We start from the raw sequence: 8125 nt of genomic DNA on the forward strand, positions 1-8125 counted from the left end.
CAGTTACACCAGCTCTGTCAGGAGGAATGGGCCAACATTCACCCAACTTTGTGGGAAGGCTACCCGAAATGTTTGACCCAAGTTAAACAATTTAAAGGCAATGCTACCAAATACTAATTGAGTGTATGTAAACTTCTGACCCACTGGGAATGTGATGAAATAAGTAAAAGCTGAAATAAATCATTCTCTCTACTATTATTCTGACATTTCACATTCTTAAAATAAAGTGGTGATCCTAACGGACCTAGACAGGGATTTTTACTAGGATTAAATGTCAGGTATTGTGAAAAACTGAGTTTAAATGTATTTGGCTAAGGTGTTTGTAAACTTCCGACTTCAACTGTATATATACCACTCACACACATTATTTGTATTGCATATTTGAAATATTTAAAAGTTTGTGGTCATACGCACATCCTTAAACATAGGTGCTGGGCTAATAAAGAATACTAGTATAGAACACGAAGGCCCACACACTGTTAAAGCTCCCAATTCACAGCTTTATTGACAATGTTTCAATCCGAAACGGATCTTCGTCAGGTCAGAAATATTTACCTTAATTCCTTACCACTCCGCTTAATGTCACTTCATAAACAGTGAAACAGTTGCATGGTTCTCCCTTTATTGCACAGCAGGGATCATTTTGATTAACGTATTTCAGATTAATTGTACAAATGTTATTTGCATACAAATTAACAAAATAGTAAAAACATGATTTTTAACCTGATTTTCAAAACCTTTCAATTGGATTTAGAGAAATATAATGTCTATTGTTCTCTGTAAAATGTTCAATGTTGATTGTATGAATCTGAAACTTGTTGATTGATTGAATTACTTATGCATATAATTAATTATGTTGTTATATGTTTAAATTATCACTTTACTTATGTTTATTTTGGCAAAATAACAGGCGTTTCGATGTCATGTGTTAATCATAGAGACAAATGGAGGACTTTCGATGGATATAACTCGTTTTAGTGTTGACATTGCCATTGATGGCTTCAACCATTTCAACTGGGTATTGATTCCTATTGGTTGGGAGTGATCAGCCAATGATCAGAGAGCATTGTCTTCTTCAAATTGGGGTGACTATGGTTTGTAAACCAAAGACTTTAAAGACCAAGATTTATACCAAGACATTGGTCCAAAGATCCAGACCCAGACCAAGTGAGTTGAGACCATAACGAGTTAAAGACCGAATTTATGTGGTCTTGATCAAGAGTCCAGGGGTGTTATTTCAGCTAAACATAGGGTATTGCTGTAGCTTCATTCACCTCAGTCTTTAGGGGACTTCTACAAACACATGTCATACAAGAACTAGCTGCTATGCATTAGCTCCATCGGAACTAAAACTCTAGTTTAGTTTCATGTCAAGTCAAACAGCAGTTAACTAGCCAAAGCCATCTACTACAGCCATCTTTAAATCGACAAGGGGGCTACATTTTGGGGGTTCTTGCATTGGAACTATATTGAATTCTGCTTATATAATCACGCTATACCACAATAAATATAAAGTTCAAATGCTGAGACTCAGAGATCATTGAGTGCTTTTGAAATCTGTAGTCTATCTCTGCTGCACTGTATCAGCACAATAGACAGTGCCCTACAGCTAGGCCATTTGGGTAATGAATATATGCTACAAGATAGCTAGGTGAATTGCCCTATTACAAACAGCTGTAAATGCAGCCGTACACGAAGCTGTTTTACTAAAAGAATGTAAACTAAATGCCGAAAGTAGTAGCCTAGTTATTCAAGCATGCAAAGAAAAATGCTGAATAGCAGTTTGACTTACAATACCGACACAACTGCCTAGTAAACTAGTAAACAAAATATCAGATCAATAAAGGCATAACACAATCTATATTTAGGTTAGTTACAGTGGCTTGCGAAAGTATTCACCCCCTTGGCATTTTTCCTATTTTGTTGCCTTACAACCTGGAATTAAAAATGATTTTTTGGGGGGGAGGTTGTATCATTTGATTTACACAACATGCCTACCACTTTGAAGATGCAGAATATTTTTTATTTTGAAACAAACAAGAAATAGGACAAAAAACAGAACTTGAGCCTGCATAACTATTCACCCCCCCAAAGTCAATACTTTGTAGAGCCACCTTTTGCAGCAATTACAGCTGCAAGTCTCTTGGGGTATGTCTCTATAAGCTTGGCACATCTAGCCACTGGGATTTTTGCCCATTCTTCAAGGCAAAACTGCTCCAGCTCCTTCAAGTTGGATGGGTTCCGCTGGTGTACAGCAATTTTTTTATTTTTTAAATATTCCTAGGCAAGTCAGTTAAGAACAAATTCTTATTTTCAATGACGGCCTAGGAACAGTGGGTTAACTGCCTTGTTCAGGGGCAGAACAACAGATTTTTACATTGTCAGCTCAGGGATTCAATCTTGCAACCTTTCGGTTACTAGTCCAACACTAACCACTAGGCTACCTGCCACCCCAATATTTATGTCATACCACAGATTCTCAATTGGATTGAGGTCTGGGCTTTGACTAGGCCATTCCAAGACATATCAATGTTTCCCCTTAAACCACTTGAGTGTTGCTTTAGCAGTATGCTTAGGGTCATTTAGCAGTATGCTTAGGGCTTAGGGCCAGTCTCAAATCTCTTGAAGACTGAAACAGGTTTCCCTCAAGAATTTCCCTGTATTTAGCGCCATCCATCATTCCCTCAATTCTGACCAGTTTCCCAGTCCATGCCGATGAAAACATCCCCATAGCATGATGCTGCCACCACCATGCTTCACTGTGGGGATGGTGTTCTCGGGGTGATGAGAGGTGTTGGGTTTGCGCAAGACATAGCGTTTTCCTTGATGGCCAAAAAACTAAATTTTAGTCTCATCTGACCAGAGTACCTTCTTCCAAATGTTTGGGGAGTCACCCACATGCCTTCTGGCGAACACCAAACGTATTTTGCTTATTTTTTTCTTTAAGCAATGGCTTTTTTCTTGCCACTCTTCTGTAAAGCCCAGCTCTGTGGAGTGTACGGCTTAAAGTGGTCCTATGGACAGATACTCCAATCTCCGCTGTGGAGCTTTGCAGCTCCTTCAAGGTTATCTTTGGTCTCTTTGTTCCCTCTCTGATTAATGCCCTCCTTGCCTGGTCCGTGAGTTTTGGTGGGCGGCCCTCTCTTGGCAGGTTTGTTTTGGTGAAATATTCTTTCCATTTTTTTTATAACGGATTTAATGGTGCTCCGTGGGATGTTCAAAGTTTCTGATATTTTTTTTATAACCCAACCCTGATCTGTACTTCTACACAACTTTGTCCCTGACCTGTTTGGAGAGTTCCTTGGTCTTCATGGTGCCGCTTGCTTGGTGGTGCCTTTTGCTTAGTGGTGTTGCAGACTCGTGGGCCTTTCAGAACAGGTATATATATAATGAGATCATGTGACACTTAGATTGCACACAGGTGGACTTTATTTCACTAATTATGTGACTTCTGAAGGTAATTGGTTGCACCAGATCTTATTGAGGGGCTTCATAGCAAAGGGGTGAATACATATGCACGCACCCCTTTTCCGTTTTTTATTTTATCGAATTTTTTGAAAAAATATTTTTTTTTCATTTCACTTCACCAATTTGGACTATGTTGTGTATGTCCATTACATGAAATACAAATACAAATCAATTTAAATTACAAGTTGTAATACTCCAAAATAGGAAAAACACCAAGGGGGATGAATACTTTTGCAAGGTACTGTACATTAACAGTAAACAAATGCAGTAAACAAAAGGTGAATGGAGATCCAAATAACCAAAACAGCCTACAGCCTACTACAGAGATGCAGCCATGCACAATTGTCAAATAAATAGGCTTATAGGCCCACATCAGCAATACATTGTGATATGTCACAATACACTTTTGTGAATCAAATTTAACCCACACAATCAAGGAAGCAATGCCAGCCTACCATAAACACATTTCAATACTTACAGTTCAATATACAGCCATGAAAACCAATAGGCTACCAAGAAAACCATAATGGCATCTGCAGTAACCGAGTGTTCCAGCCATTCTCTTCCTATTAACCAATTGCCATTAAATTAACGTTTTGGACAGAACCTGCGGTTAGGATAAGATTCTAGTCTATTCTGGGCTGGCTCCTCTGTTCCAAGATCATCAGGAAAAGTCGGAAATGGAGGCAGCTGTGGAGCCATTATCCTGGCGGCATTGGTGGAAGGGTGGGTAGGCTCTGCACACGGAGCTAGTTAGAGCTCGGCAGCATCATCGCTGCTGGGCTTGGCGGCGGCCTCTGTGGTTTGATGTTACTGCTGATGCTCATTGCTCTCCTTCTCCTATGTCTGGGTACTTTGGCGAAACCAATTTCTGATATCCATCGTGGCAGATTAGCTGGTTTGAGCTAGCTAAATATGCAAACAAATGCTTTTTACAGATAGCTAGCTAAGAGTGAAGCAGCTTCAATGGTACATTTTACCCCGCCCTTATAATTCTAAATAAAATATTACAGGCGGCGTATCACGTTATTCACTTAGCCTACCACAGAGATAAGCGTTTTTCCCGCTTTTTATGGAAACACAAAGGATTCATACCTCACCGCCCAGTGGCTTTCCGTAGCCCCCTTACACACCTCGCGGTGCGCCCTGTCCATTGTGCTGACACAGCACAGCGGAGATACAGATGTTTTTTGCGCCATCCTTTCACTCAATCGTTTTACCTTTTTTCGCAATTTTTATATATGGACATAAAACAAAAACTGAAGGGAATAATGTTTGAACTCCCCCTCAAGCCCCCTCGTGGAACTGGGCCCAACTTTACCTCTGCAATGTGTTGAGGAAAAAGTCCCACTGTTCCCTGCAGCTGCGTCGATGCACTCTCCACAGAGAGGAAGAGGCGAAGCGAGAAGTTTCAATTGCGCCAAAATCTGTCCAAAATATGCCCAATGTGTTTCTATGAGCTTATTTGGACCTAAGCTTGTCACCTTCCTTCCCACCTTTGGGACAACGACTCCCATTGTTAGGGCGTCATTATCTCATCATTATATACAGACCTCTGCTCTCCATAAAGCCAGCCAGCCATACAAAAAGCATTCCCTCCCGCTCCCAGATGTCCACAATGGTCCTACAGTCAGCATTCATTTGCCTTTTAGTCGAGATTGGAATGGTTTTAATAGCCTATTTTAAATTGTTGGTGTTGAGCTAGGGCAAGGTTTCCCAAACTCAGTCCTGGAGCCCCCCTGGGTGCACATTTTGTTTTTTCCCTAGCACTACACAGCTGATTGAAATAATCAAAGCTTTATGATGAGTTGGTTATCTGAATCAGCTGTGTAGTGCTAGGGCAAAAAAACTAAACGTGCACCCATGGCAGAGGAGGCTGGTGGGAGGAGCTATAGGAGGACAGGCTCATTGTAATGGCTGGAATGGAATAAATGAAACCGTATCAAACACATCAAACATATGGAAACCACGTTTGACTCGGTTCCATTTATTCCATTTAAGCCATTACAATAATCCCGTCGTCCTAGCTCCTCACACCAACTTCTTCTAACCCAGGAGGCTCCAGCCTGCTCTGACCCAGTGTGGGCCCCAGGACCGAGTTTGGGAAACGATGAGCTAGGGTATGGTGACTGCCATACCCAATTCATGCCCCTGCAAGAGTCCATGGGCCCTTTCTTAAATTGTAAGAAACTCAAGTATCCTTGAGTTAACTTGAGTACAGTACAACACAGTACAGTAGGATACAGTACAGTACAGCACAGCACAGCACCTCACAGAAGAGTACTTTAGAGTACGGTAGAGTACAGTGCAGTACAGTAGAGCACAGTACAGAAGATTACAGTATATTACAGTACAGTACAGTATAGCACATTATAGGCATCTATGTTTTGTCCAAATACTGTAGATAGCTCTTGGAGGGTTGGTACCCCCCATGCTGGCTATCCATCTCCATACTATACACTTTTTCCTGAAGTGTGCACTTGTCCACTACCCACATGGTGTTCCTCTGTAGCTCAGTTGGTAGAGCATGGCACATTCAACTTTAAAATGCAGATAGCCACAATGGCGCTGCCCGTGCTGTCACAGACGCCATAATGGCACAGATACAAAGATGATACCTCTAATTTTCTGTCATGGACAAAGGAACTCAAAGGGTGTGATGATATTAATTAATAATTAATTAATCATGCGAATCATTCCTGACTATTTGCACATTCATATCAAAAAGGAAGGTGGATCCTTTTGAATATGAAAGTGGACGAAAAAGAGATTTGGCTCATTCATCTATATGGTCCAAATCAGGATGATCCAGACTTCTTCGAAAACATTTATACCAATTTATTGAACTTACAGGTAACACATGATCTAATCATTATGTTAAGAGACTATAACACAGTGTTAAGTACCTCAATGGACCGTAAAGGTAATCACTCAACAAGCTATCATAATCGTGTACTCAAGGAAATCACAAATATTATGGACACATTAGAAATAGTGGATATTTGGAGACTAAAAAAAACCCGACCTAGTGAGATATACATGGAGGAGACTTAATCAAGCTAGTCGTCTTCACTACTTTCTTGTCTCTCTTGCATCAAAGGTTTAAAACGTTTTAATAGGAGACAGAATGCGACCGGATCATCATCTAATTGGCATTCACATAACTCTTATAGATTTTCCATGTGGACGGGGATATTGGAAATTTAATCAAAGTTTACTGGAGGACGACTTATTTTTAACTAAGACAAAATAATTTATAACTGAATTTTTCCAGTATAATATAGGTTCAGCAAATCCCCTTATTGTTTGGGATACCTTTAAATGTATCTTCAGGGGTCATTCAATTCAATATTCATCAATAATAAAAAGCAGTTTCTGGCTAAAGAGACACGACTAACAAGGGAAATCCATGAACTAATAGTACAGGTAGATAGCAATAAAAACGATACTACAGAGATACAAAATAAGAGGAAAAACAAAAATAACTTGAGGAACTTATTCAAGAACGATCTAATGTAATCTATTACAAAAGTAAAGCAAACTGGATGGAATATGGATAAAAATGCACAAAATTCTTCCTGAATCTCCAATACAGGAACGCTAACAAAAATAATTTGCAGAAACTCGTTACTGAAGACGGAGTCATCTATGATTCTCCGAATGATATTTTAAAAGAAGAAGCAAATTATTTTAGGCAGATGTTCTCTTTTCCGTCTCATCTGAATGGGAATCTGTTGGATGACTGGTATGATGTAGTTGTTGAGCGGCTTCACTGCAAGTATTTTGTATGTTTCGAATATTCAAAATATATATATATATATATATATATATTTTAAAGATGTTACCTCTATATATCTCTATGGTCTGAATTGTTTTGGTTGTGACGGTTTCGGTTTGGACAATTTTGACTTATTTTGGACTTCAAAGAATCCCCATAGCTATCATACCCATATCAAAATTGTCTGCACTGTCAAAGGAACTGGAGTCCTTGGTTAGTAGGCAGCTAAAGGCCTACTTCCAAGAAAACAACATTTTAAATGGAATGCAATCAGGTTTTAGGTCTGGCCACAGCACTCTTTCAGCAACATTGAAGGTTTTAAATGACATCCACTGTGCTCTTGATAAGAAGTTACATTGTGTGTCTGTCTTTATTGATTTTTCTAAGGCTTTTTACTGGTCATGCTCTAGATTGGTTTATAAATTATCTATCAAATCGTACACAATGTGTGTGTCTTTAGGACAGCTGTTTTTAGTCAACTTTCGTGTTTTTAACGTAATATGTAATTGTTGTACTGCATGTGTGTTTAGAGTTTCGCTTAATGTTGTGTTAGTGTATGTAAGTTGTTTTGTCAGAAACATTGTTCCCCCTGCTGCTATTGGACCAGGTCTCTCTTGGAAAAGAGATGTTATCTCAATGAGAATAACCTGTAGAAATAAAGGTAAAATAAATTGAACATTTAAAAAAAATCTTTCATTTGGTCAAAAGTACATCCCAGCAAACATATATTTTAGTCCCAAAACTGTACTTTATAAAGTTGACATATTAGATGTTCGGTACTGACACTTCTTAAAATACATGAAGATTACATTTTCTTGCTCACACATTTTCTCCAAAAATGTTTGCAAACAGACTACTCAACATGAGTCCATGCTGGAG

The sequence above is a fragment of the Salvelinus namaycush genome, chromosome 3 (assembly GCF_016432855.1).
Source record: "Salvelinus namaycush isolate Seneca chromosome 3, SaNama_1.0, whole genome shotgun sequence".
NCBI classification, from domain to species: domain Eukaryota; kingdom Metazoa; phylum Chordata; class Actinopteri; order Salmoniformes; family Salmonidae; genus Salvelinus; species Salvelinus namaycush.